We start from the raw sequence: 22053 nt of genomic DNA, 5'->3' as shown, positions 1-22053 counted from the left end.
CTCATTTTGGAATTTGTATGAGATGACTCAGTGGTTCGTTTGGGTATCGTGATAATAGCCCAATAATGATAGGTTTCCATCCCTGATGCCCCGTTCGTCTTTGATGACACGCCCGTTCTCTTCCCTCATTCGTGGATAATCAGACTGCCCCTCCCCTGCAGTTTTCTCAGTGAGCACAGTTTGTCTAGAGTGTCTGTTTACGTGCAGGGAAATGGAGGTGACATGGGTCCCTTATAGAAAGTGACTGCTCCCCTTCGTCTGGCTTTAACGTTACACAACAAACAGAATGAGAGGTATGCGCGTGTGTGTGTGCGTGTGGGCGGACAGCTGTCAGTGCCTCGCTGCATGTGGTGTCACGTTAAGTCACAGGAATGATCCAGGCCTCGCTGGGATTTTCCGAACCAGGCCCTGCCTCTCCCTCTCCAAGCATCCTGCGCCCTGTTAGTAAATAGTGCTGCCCCCATCTCCCCAGAAAAACTCTGTGCCATTCCCTGAAACGAACCCTCTCCTCCAGACTTGTTGGCACTTAGACGAGCTCCTTAGAGCGGACACTTTATCAAGACTCGATTCAAGATTCAAGAGTTCATTGTCATGCCCACAATCAGTTAAACTATGCAGTGAAAATTTTACCCTGCATGTCCTTCTGCCCAGCAGTAAACACAGATTAAACACAAAACAGGTCTATGTCCTATCGTGAACCGTCTTTGGCAAGTTGTAATCATTATAATGGACATTGGCTGTGTGTCACAGTGAGACACGGTGGCTTGGGACGGGGAGCTCCGCTCTGGGGTCACGCCCACTTTCCCTGGTTGCCCCCAGTGCAGGGACCATGTGGTGCACTCGTCAGCCCATCCTGACACCCTGAGTCTGATACATGACGGAGCAGCTGAAGGCACCATTAGCAGGCAGAGAATAAAGGGCTTTCAATCAACGGGTCGTGAGGCAAGAAGCTGCATGAGTGTGCAAGAGCAACAGCAGAGTAGGAGTGTAGTAGCAGTTTTCTGACTGGGATGTAGGCCTAGGATTCATATATCCCCGGGTTATGAAGGGGTTACGTTGCGATAAAGTGAAAATATCGTAAGGCGAAAATGTATTTTAATACAGTACACCTAACCTAACAAACATCATAGCCTAGCTAGCCTACCTTAAACATGCTTAGAACACTTACATGAGCCTACAATTGGGCAAAAATCTTTAACCTATTTTATAACAAAGTGTTTAATATCTCACGTAATTTATTTAATAATGTACCAAAAGTGAAAACATTTACCAGTCGTGAAGTCAAAATATCGTAACATGGACCATCGTAACCTGGGGAGCATCTGTATTATAATCATATACATCATCCGTTTTCATGTTAATATGCTTGTTCATTGCATTTATTTGCTTCAAATTTGAATATTTTTGCTATGTTGTATATCGCCTTTTTAACGTTCCTATTTGCATTGTTTTGTCGCTGTGGGTCATAGTTCCACTCATTTGTACTCTACCAATTGGCAAGTGATCATTTAAGTGACTAATAAAGTGATTTGATTTGTAGATGTTGTAACTCATTCTAATCATTGAAGCTGAATTGAACTTTTACGTATGCCATGCAACTTTTTCACATGCATCCCTGGCTTGACTCTATCCTGACCAGCTGACCTTTTGCCTCCCCAAGGCTGGGGGCCTGAAATAAGAACCAAACATGCCACCCATCTGCAGGCTTTCCAGAGTGAAGGACAACCACAGAGCTTTGGCAGGAATTCTGGGAATGATGCAAAGGAGTGGCTTTCGGCTCGCAAAGGATGATTTATTCCTGTTCGCTGAGTGAACGAAGTAGAAGGCATTGGAAAAACTGGAGGAGAGACACACTCACCTTGGTGCAATGTGCGCTGTGGTTGAGGTCACTGGCATCGCACAAGGTGTGTGTTACTCATTCTCATTCAAATATTTCTGATTGGTTCTGAAAGAAAGCCTGTCTGCCATGATTGGTGCTTTTAAATGGTTCTCCCTGAAGTGTTCCCATTTTCCCCTACAACCACTGGTCCTTTGTTGACCGGAGCCAGTTGATGGACTCAGTGACAGAATCTCAGTTATATTCCATCACTGACCCAAACACTGCCACTATTCATGTAGGTATCTGCTCAGATTTTTTTTATTATGTTGCAGAGAACCACGTGAGATCTTTTTTCAGATTTTACTATGCTTCTGGTATTATCTAATGCACATCATAACATTTACACTGTATAGCAAATGTTATAAGGCACAACAGAAAACGGACCTCTGATGTGTGGCTCAGGCATTTTCCAGCTTCCTCGTGACTTGACTTTTACGACTGCGATACCTTGTGGTATCTTGTATAAAATTCTTTCATGGAAACTATGCTCGCAACGCCTTTAATTTTGTGTGTCGTCCAAATCGGGATTCCGGTTTGGATGCTGAGGAAACCAGACTCTGTGACCCCCCCCCCCCCACCACCACAGGCATTATCTCCATAAATAAAAATACCGCCCATGTGGGGGGGGGGGGGGCACGTCTTGTCTTCCTGAGTTATATCGGGAGCCGTGTTGCACCAACCTTCTCCCGTATCAGAAGTCGGCGGAATTTGGCGGTTCGGTTTCTGGGGCAACCAACTAGCTGAGCGAATTTGTGGGGCAGAGGCCTGGTCATGGATACTGTTACAGGGGATTGGGGGGGGGAACGAGTCAGAACGTAAACAGGGCGTCACAGACGGGTGACAGGGCATGGGAGGCCAGCGCTGTCTGACCATTCACCTAAAGGCGGCTTATGCCAGGCTATTAGACAGCGGCTCCCTGTAACTAGGTGACCCTGCGTTCCTGGAAATGGGTGACATTTCTTAAGTGGATTCATTGATGGGCCCAGCCCCCGGATGTGCCGCATGCCATCCCCCCACCCTGCCCAAACCCACACACGTGCCATAGCTTCCGGCGCACCGCTAATCTGTTTTTCCACCGCTGCCCTGGCCACTGGGCCCGAAATAGCCCCCCAGGCCAGCCACCCTGGCCCCTTCCCCCAGCATTGTCCACTCTTCGCACTCTTTGGAGGAGGTGTGTTCACCTGTAGCTCTGCAAATGCAAGAACAACATACTACAACATACTACAACATACTACAACCTACTGCAACATACTACAATGAAAGCTTTGTGTGCATTTTATACCCTGATGCCCTGCTTTTCTTGCTTGGTCTCACTTACAGCCTTGGAACTATTATTCAAAGAGAACGCGATATTGATATGTGACACATTTGTCTCATGTTTTCTGCTTCTTGTTAGGTCATTTGATAGCTTGTGTAGCGTGATATACTGATTTGGAGATACTGAAGTGGGCAAGATCTCACAGGTTTTTAAAAAGGGTTCAACCAAAACCGGGGATCCAAACGGACATGATAGAGCCGTGGGCTGGGAAGGCGGGAGGCGTACCGGGGAGATAGAGGCGTGGGCTGGGAAGGCGGGAGGCGTACCGGGGCGATAGAGCCGTGGGCTGGGAAGGCGGGAGGCGTACCGGGGCGATAGAGCCGTGGGCTGGGAAGGCGGGAGGCGTGCCGGGGCGATAGAGCCGTGGGCTGGGAAGGCGGGAGGCGTACCGGGGCGATAGAGCCGTGGGATGGGAAGGCGGGAGGCGTACCGGGGCGATAGAGCTGTGGGCTGGGAAGGCGGGAGGCGTACCGGGGCGATAGAGCCGTGGGATGGGAAGGCGGGAGGCGTACCGGGGCGGCGGTGCTCTCTGGCTCAGCAAAGTGTGATTTATCTGACAGCTGCGAGTCCGATTTAAACCGGGTAGCAAAAATGTCTCGCATATCGGGGGGGTTCTTCACTGCAGCACCCACCTGCCAGGGTGACAGGAGGAGGGTCTTGGAGGGGTTGGGGGTGGATGTTTTTAAAAACTGACAGGAAAGACCCACAAGCATGGGTGACAGATCTTTCCTGGCGCTAAACTTCAGAGGCTGACAGTGGTACCTCACACTCGGGTTGCAGTGAGACAGTTGAAATCACTGGTGTGTGTCATCGACACCTGTGTGATGCAAGAGCAAAGAGACTCCTGGGATTGAATGGACCCCCGAGTGTCAGTGCCCTCCCCTAAATATTTGGAGGGGGGTCCGTAGAAGTGCAAAGGTGGCAATACGACAGGGGTGGGCTTCTGCTCTCCCCCCAAAGTGATCACGGCCACGCGGCAGCACGCTCCCACTCGTGTAAGGGGCAAGTTTCCGATAAACAGCTGGAAATGGCAATTAGCGAAGAGAGCCGAGTGTTTGTGCCGTAACCTGAGGCAGAGCGAGGGGAGTGTGTGCTACCATAGTAGGTAATCAGGGGGCAGGTGGCTGGGAAGTTTCTGTCGAGAAGGAGACCCGAGCCAACAGCTGGCGGTGTCAAACAATGACTTGTTCTTTAACCCCCCTCCCCCACGGCACCTCGATCACGAGACGGCAGCACACAGATACTGTATTGAGGCTGTAAGCACAGCCAGTGCGTGTGTGTGTGTGTGTGTGTGTGTGTGTGTGTGTGTGTGAGTGCCACAGAATTCAGCCGTAATAATAAACATGTGTGACAAAATCCAGCAATTGTGGCCTTCACGGGTCGGGAAACACTGGTATGAGTTGGTCTGCCTGTATCTACTTGAATATATTTCTGCCCTTATATTTTAGAACTGACAGATTTCAGTGATTTGTAGGCTTTTGATTAGTTATATTTTTACTTAATTTTTAAGTAATTTTTACTTTGTTTCAGGATAATTTTACATTGAAACATACTAATATTCTGGAAAAATGAGACATTTTAAATTAAACTAAACTGAAAACTGGCAAATGAATATTAGCTTACTTTACAAACTCAACACGGACAAAAATTCATTTTCATTTGAGATCTGATTACTACAGTTTAATGAATGTTAACTTGTGCTATAACACAAATAATTATATAATAATAAATAAACTATATGAAATCTTCCCGAAGATTCTCACTTGACAGTCGACTTTTTCCATCTCCGGTTTATAATTTTTTAGCTAATTGTCATATACCACATGTCCACTAGAGGGCAAACAAAGCCTTACAAATTAGGCACACAACCTCTGAAAGTCTTTACTATGTTAACGAAATGTACCCCCCCACATTTGCAGTTTATAAAAACGTCGGTTCTCTTTCTCATGCTACAAAAATGCCCCTCTAACTTGTAGAAGCTTATATTTAAGTACTGGACCAAATAGTTTTATTGAAGATAATATTGGATAACGAGAATGATTACACAGGTATACAACATTAAATAATCAATATTACAAACTGTGAAAATATTTAAGGAACATAAGTCATTCCAAAATGACTTAATTTTCACATATCCTGCATAATTATATAGAGAGTGGGTATAATTGTGAAGGTAGATTAACTCCTAAAAGCTTTCATTAAAATAAACCTGTTCTGAGTCTTACCTCTCATTCCTGCCTTTCTGTTATACACTCCATCTTCCTCTCGTTATGCTCCCTTGTTAGTCCTTTGTATTTAAATGCTTCCAATCCTGTGCTCCCGAGTCCCCCCCTTCCTGTGCCTGATGTCCTCCCCCGGTTAGCTTTTCCTGTTTCCACCCCACGTGGTCTGTTTTTGTTTTCCCTGCCCTAGTTTTGGTTTAATGAAGCCCTGTTTGAGCCCCATGCCTGCCCTCACCTCCTTCAATGCCCAAGGGTGACATAGACCATTAGATCAGCCAGATGCCCGTAATTGATCTGATATCTTTCCAAAATGGTGTGGAGGTCACAAATTAAAAAGACTGGGATGGCGTTTGTGTTTACTTGGCAAACAAATATTGATATAATATTGAATAGGGAGGTCTTAATTCCCACCACTCAAACCACACATTGGGTTAGAGGGGGGCACCTGTTGGATACAAATAGATACCTCACTAAGGACAAAACAAAACTGCCACTATTATATATATATATAAGAATTCTGTGTTTAATCTCTGTTTCAATAAAGCTCAGGGAATTTCAGGGAAGTTGCATCATTCCCAGAGGCAGATTCACAAACCAATCAGAAGGCAGTTTGCTGTGTCATCCACGTTCCCCTAAAAGCTTCAGTATGACACTTCACCAAACTCACAGTATCACTATGTGTGTATGAGCTCTTCAATATATCTTCAGTATATCTTATTTCACCACATGGGAATATCGGCTGAATGTTTTGTGGGTGCATTAAACAGTCATAGTGATTATATTATATTCTGCATATGCTGGGATTGAGGCAGATGGACTGGGTATGTCTCCAAGTCGGAATTCATCCAGTATTTTCCATTAACTGCATAACCAGTGTCAGGTCATAACAATAATAATGATAATAATGCATTTTATTTGTGGGCGCCTTTCTAAAACCCAATGTCACCTTACATAGTTCGTAAAAGACAAACAATAAAAACAAATAATTAAAAAGAGTTATTTACATAATCAGACAACATTAGGTCTAAAGTGAGTAATCCAACTTAAAAAGATGGGTTTTGAGTTGTGACTTAAACAACTGAAGGGAATCGATATTTCTGATATCCGGTGGAAGTGAGTTCCAAAGACGGGGAGCAGAGCGACTAAAATCTCTGTGTCCCATGGTGATGAGGAGGGCAGAGGGAACAATAAGATGGATGGAATATGAAGATCTGAGAGATCGAGATGGGGTGGCAATGTGAAGCAGGCCAGATAGATAGGGAGGGGCGAGCTTGTAAATGCATTTGAAAGTGAGAACTAGAATTTTGAATACTATTCTAGTTTCTATGGGCAACCAGTGAAGCTGTTGAAGGACTGGGGTGATATGTTCCCTGGAGGGGGTATGAGTTACTACCCGAGCTGCAGCGTTCTGAAGGAGTTGGAGTTTACGGAGGGACTTATTAGGGAGACCAAAGAGAAGAGAGTTACAATAATCAATCCTAGATGTGACGAGGCTATGGACAAGGATGGCAGCAGCATGGGGAGTGAGGAAGGGACGGAGTCGGTTTATGTTGCGCAGATGGAAGTAATCTCCATTAGACAGTCTGAGAGGGAAGATGGTGGAAAGGAGCAGCTAGGTTTAGAGGAGATATAGAGTTGGGTGTCATCAGCGTAACAGTGAAAATTAATATTAAACTTCCTAAGTATGTGGCAGAGTGGTAGCATGTAAACAATGAACAAAAGAGGCCCCAATACTGAACCCTGGGGAACACCGGCTGAAATGGGGAATAAACACGAGGAGTGAGATTTGAGTTGGATAAACTGAGTGCGGCCAGAGAGATATGAGGTGAACCAAGCAAGGGGAGTATGACTGATGCCAATGGATGATAATCTATTCAGAAGAGTATTGTGAGAAATAGTATCAAAGGCTGCGGTCAGATCTAGGAGGATGAGAATGGTGAGAAGGCCAGAATCAGCCGCCATTAGGAGGTCATTGGTGACTTTTAGTAATGCTGTTTCTGTACTATGGAGGGGGCGATAGTCAAAGCCTCACCGTGGGAGACACGGGGCACCAAGCTCTGGCATCTGGGACAGTGCCAGTCCAATGCAGGGCACAGCGTTACATCATATGCATCATTTAGTGATACCAGTTCATCTTTGGACTTGAGAAAACCTGAATACCAGCAGGAAACCCAGACAAACACAGGGAGCACCAGCAAACCCACTACCCTGGAGGCGTGAGGAGTAATAATCTCCCAGCGGCTTGCAGCGGGTGGCCGGCGGTAATCAAGCCCAACAGCAGCAGGGCAGTGGTGCGTTGGAAAGCCCTCGTATCCATAGAAACCTGGGAACAATGAGGAACATCGGTCACCACGGCGATGCTCCGCCCCTGGAAATCGACACCTGGGTTATCCCACCCTCTATTATCCCCCCGACCCTGGATAAAACTTGCTTCTCATCTGAATCCTAAATATCTCATTTAGTACATTACACTTCACTTTTAAAATGTTGATTACCGAAACAATATCAATATATTTGCAAAAGGTGCCATAAGAACTGAACATTGGTCACGTATGTATACTATTCCGAAAAAGTCGCAAATGAAAATAATTATGAAAGACATCTTTCAATGAGACCTTCACAGAAATTCTTGTTTTCAATTATTGTCCTCTTGTATAAAAACAATCAGATACAGATCATGTTTGACTGGCAAGTTTACACTCTTACCTCCTGCCTTTGACTCTATGAGTTCACACTCAGAGGATGCTCTTCTATACCTGTCATCTCACAAGCCCATCGCAAGCATCACATAGAAACGAGATAACGTAACACAAAACCTTATCTCAGTGAATCATAAGCGAGATGATTTCATCAGTAGGATCTCAACAACCGAGTTGGTTTTGTGGGTAAATAACATGCATACTTGCAACTTTTATTCATTCTTTGGCGACTCATATTCTTCACATACAATCATGTCATGTGATTAAGCTTGTCACATCACCAACAAGGCTCAGAAATGATCGGGCAAAGCTGTCCAGACCCTGGAAATAGATGCGTCAGACACTGGTCACACACCTTAACCAGACGGGGACTGCATAAGCTTAATGAACCTCCGGCAAAACTGCTGATTTCCCATCATGCTGCTATACTATTGCGTGTGAACACAAAGTTGAAATCTTCACATGCGGGTGAGTATTGAGCAATTGTTGCAACACTGTCAACAAGTGACCACAGTGTGGCTGATTGAGTCCCTGGTCACAGCTATGCCCCAACCCACTTTACCTGCTGCCCTGACTGGTCTTTTCATTTTCCCAGCTTATGCTCTGCATCAACATAACATCATCACTGGATAAGCGGTTTGTAGAAAATGACAGATGGAAACTTTGAACTGTAATCTGCTTCAGGTAACAAAAGTTTCCCTTTCCATTCAGGCAAACTGTCTTATTCTTACTATAAAAATGTAGTATTTGTCTAAAAATAGGCATGGCCTAAAAATAATAATGTTCACACTGCATTTCTCCTTTGGTGGTTCAGAGGGAGGGCTGCAGAAGGATCTGCTCTGCAGATCTTTGAAAATAATTTCCAGTAACAATAACCTCACTGTGATAAAGTGTGCTAACCCCATCTCCCCATCTAAGTCTTACCCTGACAACCACTGCGGTCTCACACTGGAACAAAGAGTGAGGTGTGTGGACTCATCTGAAACATTCACCCTCATGCTGCTTCTTTCCTGGAAACCCCTGCCCCTGAGAAGAAAGCAGCTTCTTTATCTTCCTAGAAAAAAGGGAACAACTGAATGCCACTGAGAGGCAATATAGTAGTGAGCCTGCCTTGTTTCTGAAACATTGTGAGACATATAGGTTGTACTGGTCTTATTCATTGTCAACATAACATACTCTACAGTTTTTCATCCTTTGCAACTTTCTAAACACAGGAGTCATAAGCTTATTTTGGAGATGTGAAATGAAATAAATAAATTGTGCCTATTTTTTTGGTCACTATTCAATATGAAAATTTTGAACAGCTATTCTAGCTACAGTCAGCTTATCGCTGTTCTATCTACTTCCCCCAAATTCATGAATGAGACATCATTCGTCATGTAACCCCTTAGTGTGGAATCGATCTTGTCCCTGTCCGGACCCCCAATCACAGCCTGTCATTTGGTTAACATAACTAATACATGTATTTTCATTCATTACAAGAGAACTTCATATTACTGAAATTTTCTGCTTGAAGGTGAGAGGAAGAAGAAATATCTAATGGATGATCTAAATTCAGGAGAGCCAGCTGATGAACTGATGAATGACAGGAATAGGATTAACATGTGTGTGTGTTTCAACTTTCTTATACTCATTCAGACATGAAGATTCAAGGTGTCTGACAATCCAGTGTCCAAAAATGATTTATTACACTGTGGCAATAATATTTATTATTTTATCATTATTATTAATAATAATATTGACATTCTATGTATTATATTTTGCTGTGATGGACTGGTATCCCATCCAGTATGTCCTTTGCCTTTTGTCTTCTGCTTGAACTGATGGATCTTGCATATCTGCATAGTGAACATGCATAACAGTGTCTGAATTTTTCCAAAGTAAACTGCTACAGATAAATGTGCCAGTCATTGCTGGGACCTTTACACAGGAACTGAAAATCACCACTTAGTATGGAAAGCTTTGTCTGCTGATGTACACATACTCAGAAGGTAAACGAGCCCTGGAGATTCCTATAAGTCCTCCGGGACCGACGGAGAATCACTGAGTGTGCCAGAACGTGTTGCAGAGTTCATTGAAGTTAATTAGACCTTCGTAATTTTCATAGTTTCATAAATCAGCAGTTCACACTTCACTGGAGGTGCCCTGGGCGGGTGAGACCCCGAGAGCCAGAGCTGTCTGTTCCCACGACACAGGCCTTTGGCAGAATCGCCCTTGGAGTCGGGGGCCAAAAGCTGAGCCATGGAATGAACTGCTGCCGCTACCCAGGCAGAACCTTACATCCAGCAAGCAAATGCCTTAAATTTCTCTAAAATAGCTAAAAAGAAAAAGGTCATTAAATATTAGAGGTCGACCGATGTATCCCCAGACAGCAATTCCCTCTGTGCCGGATCCGTTTTCGAATCACTAGATTCGCGTAGCAGTCACACTCACTAGGCACCTCTGCGCCAGCTTTGCAGCATATTTGTCCGTAAGCTCTGACTGACAGTCCGTCAGAAAGGTCCGTATCTGATCCGGAGCAGCAGCGCAGACCGGACCCGCGCTTTTTTAAATCTCGCAGATGCGCGTGTACGTGCCTCAGTAAGAGGTAACTGAAGAGTCACACAATAACCAGTGAAGACCTGCTTGTGGTTCTTGGTAAGTGCATTATAAAACTATATTAAGATTGACATATAGGTGATAGTTCCATCCATGCGATTAAAAAACATAACTAATGCAAAAGTAGGCTTAAAGTAAGAATTGGCAATTGTGGTGAAAGCCTGTTCTCAAAATTGGTGAATATCTCCGTTCGAGTGGATGTTATGTGCAATGAGATGCGGGCAATATTTTTGTACGTCTGTGTAAAATTCTAATTTTGGGTTCAGTGTCACCAACTTGGCAGTAAATATTATCTAAGCTCATTTCCAGCCTGTTTGTGTCTTCCAGTTCATTTATCTGGTTAGCATGCAAACGTTACTTAAAGTTGCTCAAACTTAGTAGGCCCAGTTGATGGGACCCTGTTTACACGGTTTTTGGATAAATCAGCAAACTTCGTTTAGTTAAATGTTTGCATAACGTTTATTGCTAGTGTTAGCATAAAATCTTTTTCAGATTTAATTTTGATAGTGTTTGAACAAATATGTTTATTTAGATTTGAATTGTATTTAATCTATTAGGTGAAACATTAAGTGTATTTTTCCCCCTTTTTTCAGTTTCTTACTTGTTCATTTCAAATTCAGATTCTCATTTTTGCAGCAGTGTTAGAGTTTTTTTTGAGTAGCTAAATATCTCCTATTTCTTTGAACTGTGCTCCATAGGTTTTGTTCCATTCCATCTGCTGATGCTAGTCAAGTTGAGGTCAAGCTGCCCATCATCTCTTGCAGGTAACCAGCTATATCACATACATACAGTCACATTTTGAGACACATAATGCACCTGTACCTTGATTTTGAAACTTGTTGCTTGATCTTTATTTCCACCTTTATTTCCACCCAGGTCCCTCAGATCTGTTGATAAAGGTTTCCTTCATGTTGCTCGGTCCCGCCACAAAAACAAAGGGGACCGTGCTTTTGCCGTGGCAGCTCCACGTCTTTGGAATGGTTTGCCTCCAGATATTAGATCTGCACCCACGATCACAATTTTTAAATCCAGACTAAAGACTTATTTGTACTCTTTGGCCTTTGCTTTTTTTTTAATTTTAATTTTTATTTTTTATTTAAATTTTTCATCTTGCTTTTGCTTTTTATGTATGTAATATATTTTTTTTTTTATTGGGTCATGCTATCATGTTGCACTGTGTCCACGTCTTTCTATGCAGGTACTGTAGTTCTCGTTTGTGTTTACTGTAATGCTTTTAGCATTTTATGCTTGCTGTCTTTATTTAAATTTAGTTGTAGTTTTAGTTTGACATTGTACAGCACTTTGGTCAGTTTTCACTGTTTAAATGTGCTATATAAATTAAACTTACTTACTTACTTACCTGATGCCCTGTCGAATAACACATTAAGATTTAGAAATGACACTCTATAGCAGGGTTCTCCAACTCCAGTCTTGGAGAGCTACTATCCAGTAGGTTTTCTGTCCCACTTGGCTTCTGATGAGCCACACCTGGCCCTGTTATTTACCCGAGAACAGGTGTGGCTCATCAGAAGCCAGGTAGGATAGAAAACCTACTGGATAGTAGCTCTCCAGGACCGGAGTTGGAGACCCCTGCTCTATAGGCACCACCAATATCATCCAGCACAGATGTTGAATTCCTTTCCTCCTGAATAAAGTCTGAACTGTATTCCCAGTTTACTTTCAGACGTGCTACTTCCTACTCTTCAGTGACAGACCAAGTAAGATACCACCACACACACACAAACACAGATCAATGTATATTCAGAAATTAGTAAAATAAATGTACTTTTTTATGTTCAGACCTGTACCCGGTTCCACTGGCTCCAACTTTTGCTGATCACCTGTTTTCCTTTAACCATCCAAACTATCATGTAAGTTGACTTATTTTCAATGTCTTGCTTTTTGACACTTGGTCTCCGCACACACGTAAATTCGTTAATTTTTTTTTTTTAATTATTGCATGATCCATTATTTTTTTTATAAATACAATTGGTATTGAATTGAACAATTTATTCCAGGCAAGCTTGTCACAATGTTTTTGAATATATTTTTTACATTTTTCATTTGACTGGAGTTTTTGTAATGACAAAAAATGTTATGTGTTCTCTGGATGAGATTGAGATTCAGAAATGTAAAATAAAAATAAACTGTTTTGAAGATGAGAAATGTGTGGGGATTTATTTGGGCCATGTCTGGCCCAGGTGTAGCTGAAAAAATTAATCACCAATCACAGACCAGGGCCAAATGAGCCCCAGATGTAAAGTTTGAGTCACGGATCTGAGCCAGATCCACACCAAATATCATAGCATTAATAACTGTATCGGGCCAATACTGGCCAAGGTCTGTTCCTGATCCCCAATCCAAATCCGTGCCGGTATTGGGCCGTTGGAAAGAAAGACCCCGGCGCAAACCCGTTTTGCGGATCTGCACCAAATTCTATCCAATGTCTGGCCCAGATCTGCCACAGTTACCTTTTGCTGTCTGGGTCGGTTTTGCCGATTAATCGGCACCGATAGTTGATTCCCGGAACTATCGGTTATCGGCAAAAATCCACGCCGATAGTTTTTCCGGGTTGCGTCAGAGCTGAAGCGGCTGAGAACGGTCCGTTGTCCTTATACAGTGCGAGAGCCAACATATATATCTATGGCAAGAGCCGCCTCTATAGGCGAAAATCGCTGTAAAGCACATGCTTTTGTTTTGACACGTGATACTGTTAGTTGCAAGGAGAGCGCAAGCTGCCTGGAGAGAGCGCGGTGCACGGACAACGCTGACACTTCAAATGCACGTTTAAAACACAGACAGCGAAAAGGTATGTATACAGTACACTACAGTACATGTTTTCATCTCAATATAAAGTAATTCATTTGTTGATTAGATTCTGCATTGGAGAAAGAACAGCAGTATGTTTGTCGACAAGGCTGAGAGGACGCTAACATTAGCAGTACATCAAGCGGTTAAAATAATGTGGCAAAAATACACGCAAGTCCGACCCAAATGTTTAATGTCATGATTGTTACCATCAGGAATGCATTCGATTTCAGTTCTTTTTATCTTCAGGCACAGGGTGCGATTTGCCGGGGGGATGGGGGGGATCCGACTGGAGCGCTTCGAAACAGTGAATCTTTTTGCGACGCAGTGTTTTACTGATTCGGAGTTTCAAAAAGCTCTGTTGATACTTTGCTCACCTTCTCTATATAATATATTTGTTGTTTGAAATGAAATCATTACTATTATAGGCCTAACTTACGATGTTTTTATTAAATTTGTTATCACGTAATACAGCTCCCTTCGTATTAAAACCATTTCATGACGTGACACTCATTATCTGGTTCTTGCCTAAAAAGACGGGTATATAATGAGCGTTGTTAACAGATTACACAAACAGTTTGGTCAACCTCTGCCTATGGAGAGAGAAAAAAGTTTTCAAAATAGAAGCAAATATAGTGGGAGACTACACATATAATATACATTTATATAATTAATATTATATATAATTATAATATTATATAATTATATAATTATTATTATAATTCATTTTGTATGTAACTTTATTTATTTATTTGGAGTGTTACTTTTTCTTTCAGTTTGAAAGCATGTCTTTAATTTACCTCAATATTTATTAATATATTCATATTTATTTCATATAGCACATTTTCATGATTCAGTACTGTTTTTTTGTTTGGTTTTTGTAATAAAGTTTAGTACTATTTTACATGTAGTGTTGTGTTTTAATTTAGTTTTTTTTTTTTTTAAATCCAGTATCCATTTTAAAAACTATCGGTTAATTAATCGGTTATCGGCAAGTACGGACCAACCTAGCTATCGGTATCGGTAAAATTCAATATCGGTCGACCTCTATTAAATATTCCTTAGTCTTGCGACCCCATTCACCGCCATCCATACTAATATTTATATGGGTGTTTCATACATTTATTGTTTCTGCACTCTCAGAAAAAAGGGTAAAAACTTGTACCTTTGCTTGTCGCTGGTGCTGTACCTTCAAGGGTCTGCCAATTGTACCCTTTGCTGTAGGTAATAATACCTTTTAAGGTACAGAAATGGACTCTGAGGAACATTTCTGTACCATTTATGGTACATTAATGCTGTTTGTACCTTTGGGATGTTTCTAGGAGTTCATTTCTGTACCTTGAAAGGTACAATTACAAGGGTATAGCCCCACTGCCAAGCAAAGGTACAGATTTTTACCCTTTTTTCTAAGAGTATAATTTGCAAATTATTATTACAATGCTGTATGTTATAATGCAATTTGTATACTTCCTTTTGCACCATTGGTTTTTATTTGTGCTATTTGGCTGCAGCTGTTGTGGGACTTTGCACACAAGTCCTCACTCACATGCAGCCTCCGAAACATAGCGATTTGATATGAATCGGGCTTCTCATTGGTCAGCACCATGGCCCACAGCTAAGGAATAGCTTTGGTTTCAGCACAGGAGGGGACTATATCAGCAGCAAACCCCCACCAACAATTTGGTGCTGCAGCCTTGGGAAGGGATGGGTTGGATTGCATCCAAAGTTTGTAGGGGTGCGTGAGCTTATGATTGGACTCAGCGTTCAGATCTTAACCACATGAGTTTTGACCCACATAGTTATGTTAGGACTAGTATTGTAGTGGAAATTTATTCTATTTTAAACAAGAAAATTCAAGCGAGGATTGTATCCCAAAGCAGAATTAGCTTCGGTGATCCATCCTGCAACCAGTCTTACAGGTCAGACACACACAGAACAGAGGGAGATTCAAACCTCCAACCATGGAAGTGCAAGAAAACAAAGCCGTCCCTCGAGCCCCTTATCCGAGATAACAACAGGGCTGTAGTTCGAGATTAATGGATGGGGGGTCATTACAGGGGGGGTAATTTCAAACATCCATCCATCCATCCATTATCTACCGCTTTTCCGGGTCGGGTTGCAGGGGCAGCAGTCTAAGCAGGGAAACCCAGACTTCCCTCTCCCCGGCCACTTCATCCAGCTCCTCTGGGGGAATCCCGAGACATAGTCCCTCCAGCATGTCCTGGGTCTTCCTCTGGGCCTCCTCCCAGTGGGACATGCCCGGAACAAATCACCAGGGAGGCGTCCAGGAGGTATCCTGACCAGATGCCCGAGCCACCTGGCTCCTCTCGATGCGGAGGAGCAGCGGCTCTACTCTGAGTCCCTCCTGAACGACCGTGCTCCTCTCTCTATCTCTAAGGGAAACCCATTTCGGCCGCTTGTATTCGCGACCTCGTTCTTTCGGTCACTACCCACAGCTCATGACCATAGGTCATAATTTCAAACATATATAATATAAAAAGTTATTCATCACTTAAGCCAACAAATACACATTTATTTGGGGGGGGGGCTAAAGTCCCCCTAAAATAGGTCTAATGGAGGCCCTGTGCAACAAAGCAGATAATTAGTTTAAATAATGAAGCTGAAAAAAAAAGAAACTATGTGATTGTTTGTATGTCATATCTGCTACTAATTACCTGCCTGTGATCCTGTTAAGGTTAGGGAGAGATGATAGATGCATGGATGGATGGATATTATACGAGTTCCCAACCAGAGCAAAGTTAAATTAAAATTTTACATTCAGCTCTGGTCATAAAGGTGTAAAATCCAAGCAGGAATAGCGTATTAGCAGTATTTTAAGAGATATATGAACCTCAAGGGCTGCCTTGTAAATTAAAAAGCAGCGAATCTTCGTCAATCTTTAGTTAAGTTCAAAAAGAAAAACTGTGTTTTTCAACCTGGACAGTAGGTGGCGCTTAAACGTAACCAATAACGTTTTCCAGGCTCGGTTACTTCTGGCCGGCATGCTACGTAATAGTTTGCAAGCACTAAGCACTAATAATAGTTCTATTATCTGCGCTGACATCTGGAAAAAAAGAAAGGCACAATTTCCAAATAGTTATGTAGTCATTTCTTACATGCTCCATAGTTGTACTTCATATAAGTTAACATAAATTATTAACTGAAAAAATGATTCGCTCTTTGGGAATCAGTGAAAACGCTGAAAAAATGTTTCAATTCCTAAAGAAAAATCACAATATCAACATATTAATATGAAAAACAACGTAAATAAATATATTGTCTGTGAACTAATACTACAAATTTCTTGAAAAAAATATTTCACATTATATTCCTTGCATAGGAAATCAAATTAAATGTGTGCAAAAGAGTCGAAGCACTGAACAATTCAAAAGTAGTTTTCTTTTAGGTAAGGGAGACTGATGGCTGACAGTCGTACAAGCGCTGTTATTTTGGCACCAAAACCTGACTCATATATGGCAGTCTAACAACATCAATTAAAGAGATCATACTGAATTAATTATTGTGGATTATTCACATTCTCGTGTCAGTATATGCCAATGTTCCTCTAAACATCACCTGGGCGGTGATGAGACGGCTGCTTCCATCACGTTATAACTTTTAATACAATAAAATAAAAAAATGTGTTTGTCAAATCATACCGGCCTATCATTACAACTACAACTGACCAAACAATAACATCTAAATAATAATAAAGAAAATAAAGATGATAATAATAACATTTATTATTATTATTCAGAAGCATTGACATTCCCCATATTAACATAGGCAATATTTTCTCATTATTACGTTATAACATTTCCCAATTTGAAACTAAACTTAATTTTGATGACCTAAGCATGTTGTTAAGTGTCAAGTATTACGTGACACTTCCTGTTCCCCAACGGTATAAATTAAGCTGTTACCACACTTGGTACCTTGACTTGCCTTCTCAAATTTCAGAGAAGATAATATAAACAACTGAGAGCAAGAATGCTTTTCTCAACTTTCACTTTCTTATCTTTTTTCATTATTGCAGTAGTGTTTGACATTTCTACTATCTGCATACACTGCGACAAGTTCGTTGAGGGTTTTCCTGCAAAACTTGAACTTCGACAAACTTTTTCCAGGATAAAGAATTATTATGTGAGTATTACGAACACGCATGTGACTTTGCTATGGGCTACATCTTAATTTAGATTTTTAACGTTTCTGTAAAGTTTAGCATAAATTATTCATCGTTTATAATAACAAATATATCAATTTGGGAGCTATTAACCACGGTGTTAAGAGCATATCCATCTTTGATATTTTAAAAGTCTTATATTTACGGTAGTTTTCTCAATTATAAATAATTTTGTTACTAAAAATATAGTATTTAATAAGTAATCACGTATAATACTACTGTGGAATAGTAGTTTGAGTGATTTAAACACCATGTGTTTTAAATTCTGTTAGGCCTATATGTGGCTCTATTAACTGTTCATTTTATGAAGTGGAACATGATCAGAATAGGACCGGTCCTATAATAATAGTATTTTAAATACACAGAAAGATCTGCATTCATTTCTGCCTTGTCACAAATTACTCATTTGAGCCAGAACAATGAGAATACTACTTGATGCTCATTTCTGTGTTTTTATTCTTACAGAAAAAATACTTTTCCTGCAAGAAACCCTTTTCCCTTGAAATCATCACGTCTACATACAAAAACGTAAGTGTCAGCATGTGCTCCTCTAAACACTGCGAAGAGGCTCAGTAGCGGATTACCTTATGCACTGTTACTGTAGTAAGACCTTGTGTTTATGAGTCCATACTGACCAGTCTGTTTTGTCTCTCTTTACAGATGAATGTTGATGGACTCTACAAAGCCATGGGGGAATTGGACTTGCTCTTTAACCCTCTGGAGTGTAGGGGTAGGGAACACACTTTCACTGAACTGGGGTGGTCCTAGCCTGTTTGGTGCCCTGAGTGAACATCCCCTCTGGTGCCACACACACACAGGATTGTACATTAACATATTTTATTGTAAAAACTGTTGTCGGAACCATACTGAATTTAACCAGATAAACATATGTATTATATTACATATAAATTGGAAGAAATAGAATTTTAAATATAAAACAAGCACACACAGAAGTCAAAATATAACAATTATATTAAATAAGTATAAAAGGCAGATACAATTAAAATAAGGCATTCCTAAATTGCACAATTAACATGATTGCACTTCGCACAACATACTGATATGAAATAATTGTCATCTAAATCAGGACCTTTCTTGCCTTCCTTGATGCAAAGTCATCAATAATGTCATGAAATCTGGTCAGCAATTGCATGATTGCGGCTGATGATAGCAAGGCCAGTGAGGCGTTCCTGAGACACAGTGGACCTCAGATATGTCTTCACAAGTTTCAGCTTTGAAAAGCTACTCTCTGCTGAAGCCACAGTTACAGGTAGAGTAACTGCAATTCTCAGAGCAGTCCACAAATTTGGGTATATTTCTGAGAGTTCACTGTCATGCACAAAGTTCAGCAGCTCAAGAGAGGTCATAGATTTTGATGGTAAGTCAGGCAAATTCTTAATCTCCTGTGCAAGCTCTCTGGCATCCAAGTCTGATTGGTCCTAAAAAAGCAAAGCAGCACTGAGGGCCTTACTCTGTTCAGTGAGGTCATCATTTGAAAAATTTGGAAAATGTGTCAGTACTCCAAATCTCTCTCCCACATTTTCCAATGTGGTGGATCTCTCTTGGATGGAAGACATTAAAAAAGGTCACCTCCAGCTTCTTTAGGGCATCACTCAACGGCTCAACAAATGATTCGTAAGAGAAGTGCCGCTTTGTAGATCTCTGTAGTCTTTTCTGTTGCAGAACAGCCTCTACCTTCATGTCCTCTCACATATCCTTGGCTGACATTTGTGCAGATGCAAAGCCTGTTGCCCTGTAGTTGCGGAGACCTCTCTCTGTCTTTTTGAGGAGATTGATCACTACATCCAGTGGCGGTTTTTGATATGGGCGACATGTGCCGTTGCCCAGGGTGGCATCGTGGTGGGGGCGGCATCATGGACATCGGCAATTTTTTTTTTTCTTTTTTTGCGCGTGCCCATGCTGCCTCGACATCATGCCAGCGCATTTTGGGGATTGCATGGGCACCGATCGGTTTTCTATTGCCCATTTGCGGGGAGTAAGGGCACCCTGCATTTGCGAGGTGCGTCTGCTGCTTGCCGCACAGGGCGGCGGGGGATTCTCTGGCTGGCTGGAGCGGCATCTAATAACCAGCTCTCAAAATAAAACAAAATAAAAACAAACACAAAAGCACCAGACATTATGATATAGACATAATTTGCACCGATGTGTTTTCTAAACTCTGTCACATCCATATATGCGGGAAGTGAGCGCGAGGACCCTCGGTGCACCTGCGTGCTGCTGCTGTGCTGAAGTCTCACACATAACCTGCCGAAAGGGGAGGGGGCGGGGAGCTTCCAAATAAAGCACATTTCATTCATAATATTGCCAATCCAAGCCCATTATGTCACAATTAATTTTTCTTGGGTTGTGCGAAATCGCAGGAAAAAACCCTATACAAACCGAATCTTCGCACTAAGGTGTAGGTCTATTAGTTTACGTTGTGGTGATTCTCGGGTTGGGGGATGGGTGTTGATACTGTAGTGCAAAATTAACACCGATGGAAGATGGACAAGAAAAGGTCAAAGCCATCAGGCGCTGAGTTTAGAAAAAAAAGAAAAGAAGAGGAGGAGAAACGAGCAAAAGATAAAGGTAAGCAGATGTGTCATTGGATAATGGCAGGTATTATGCATGACATGTATCCTGAAACAATGTAACATTAATCAGTAGGGATAGGGAAAACTCCTGTTTACGTTTGTTAGCCACTTGGCTATGATAGTAAACAGACAGACAGTAGACACTGATGTGGCTTATTGAATCTTTTGGACCGTGTTCAGCATAATATTAATTAGCCATTAATTGGAAGAGGTGTATTGTTGATTTGTCTCCTATTCTCAATGTATGACGAATTATAATGGGTGTTTGTTAGCCGTTTGCATACTATGCTACGCTATAACCGGACGTTAGTATTCTGTAGTAGTCTAGCTGACTTAGCAAAAAAAAAAAAAAATCCCTTACACTATTAGGCTACTTTATTTAGTAAAGTTCTTACTGTAATTACAGAGTAATGCATTACTTCCAAACACTGATGTTGTGATAGCCTATTCAATAAAATGCTTGTTATACATATAATTATGAATATTTGATAAATTGGGCAAAATTATATGTTTGTTTTAATTATGAAAATGATGCATGCATGTATCAGAGTTTTATATTGGGTTTCTATTTAGGGGCACTTCTGAAATATTTTGGAGCACTCTCTGCCCAAAATGAAGAGCCGTCCACCTCCTCGGCCACATATGTGTCTCCACAAATGTTTGATCCCGAGGATGAAGACCCAATTGCGGCCACTTCAGGTGAGATTGTGTGTAGCCTGAGTGTGTGTGTGCATAATATTTTGCAAAGACTGTTCCGCCACTATGAATGGTGTGTATTCCAAATAACTTGTCTATACTAATGCAAATGTATGCTCATAGAAATGCCTGGAGCTGAACCGCCAGAGGATGAGCCCCTGCCTACGGACCCTGCAAACTGGCCTTCAGATATCACTGACAGCATTCAAATACAGCTGGTTTGCAAAGGACCAAGTAAGGTAGCACCCGACTTTGTTTTCCCTAGAAATGAGGGTGATGGAAGAAGGTGCCACCACCAGTATTTTAAGAAAACACTAGTTAGTGGTGAAAAGATGCATAGAAGCTGGCTAGTATATGAGAAAAACAACAGCCTTCTGCTGCAAGCTGTTTTCTAAAAGACATCAATTTAACAAGTTCTGGACTGACCGATTGGAAGCATGCCAGTTCTCTGATGCTGCAAATGGATCTATTGATGCCACAAGTTACTTTGAGATTTTGCAAAAACTTTACAATTTGTTTTCAGCCTCCACTCAGAGATGGGCCATCCTGAAAAAACATGCTAACATTATACTGAAGATGTGGTCTGAAACAAGGTGGGAAAGTAAGATCAACATCGTTGAGCCCCTGAGGTGCCAAGCATCTGCTGTGAGAGAGGCTTTGATTGAGGTGAGAGACCACACCAAAGACTCAGTCATAAAGATTGAGGCCCAGTCTTTGTCTGAGGTGGGATCATACAGATTTAGCATTTGTACAGTGGTGTGGTATGACATCCTGAACCAAACCCATCATGTGAGCAAGCGCATACAGTCTCCCAACATGTATGTGGATGTAGTGATCAAGCGCCTCAAAAAGACAGAGAGGTCTCCGCAACTACAGGGCAACAGGCTTTGCATCTGCACAAATGTCAGCCAAGGATATGTGTGAGAACATGAAGGTAGAGGCTGTTCTGCAACAGAAAACACTACAGAGATCTACAAAGCGGCACTTCTCTTACGAATCATTTGTTGAGCCATTGAGTGATGCCCTAAAGAAGCTGGAGGTGACCTTTTTTAATGT

General features: G+C 41.8%; 3 long non-coding RNA genes across 3 annotated transcripts; all 3 read left to right on the top strand.

The window, feature by feature from the left end:
- Positions 1 to 10553: 10553 nt before the first annotated feature.
- On the top strand, positions 10554 to 11774 carry LOC140592204 (uncharacterized). Its single transcript, XR_011992491.1, has 3 exons — positions 10554 to 10755; positions 11415 to 11480; positions 11593 to 11774. It is a non-coding gene; the product is annotated as an uncharacterized lncRNA (long non-coding RNA).
- Positions 11775 to 17502: 5728 nt separating this feature from the next.
- On the top strand, positions 17503 to 18741 carry LOC140592203 (uncharacterized). Its single transcript, XR_011992490.1, has 3 exons — positions 17503 to 17667; positions 18173 to 18235; positions 18368 to 18741. It is a non-coding gene; the product is annotated as an uncharacterized lncRNA (long non-coding RNA).
- A 765-nt stretch (positions 18742 to 19506) lies between these two features.
- Positions 19507 to 21833, top strand: LOC140592202 (uncharacterized). The gene is made up of 4 exons (XR_011992489.1): positions 19507 to 20296; positions 20875 to 21000; positions 21121 to 21236; positions 21521 to 21833. It is a non-coding gene; the product is annotated as an uncharacterized lncRNA (long non-coding RNA).
- The last annotated feature ends 220 nt before the right edge of the window (positions 21834 to 22053 follow it).

The sequence above is a fragment of the Paramormyrops kingsleyae genome, chromosome 8, assembly GCF_048594095.1.
Source record: "Paramormyrops kingsleyae isolate MSU_618 chromosome 8, PKINGS_0.4, whole genome shotgun sequence".
Classification (NCBI taxonomy): domain Eukaryota; kingdom Metazoa; phylum Chordata; class Actinopteri; order Osteoglossiformes; family Mormyridae; genus Paramormyrops; species Paramormyrops kingsleyae.
This window is presented reverse-complemented; position numbering and strand designations above follow the sequence as displayed.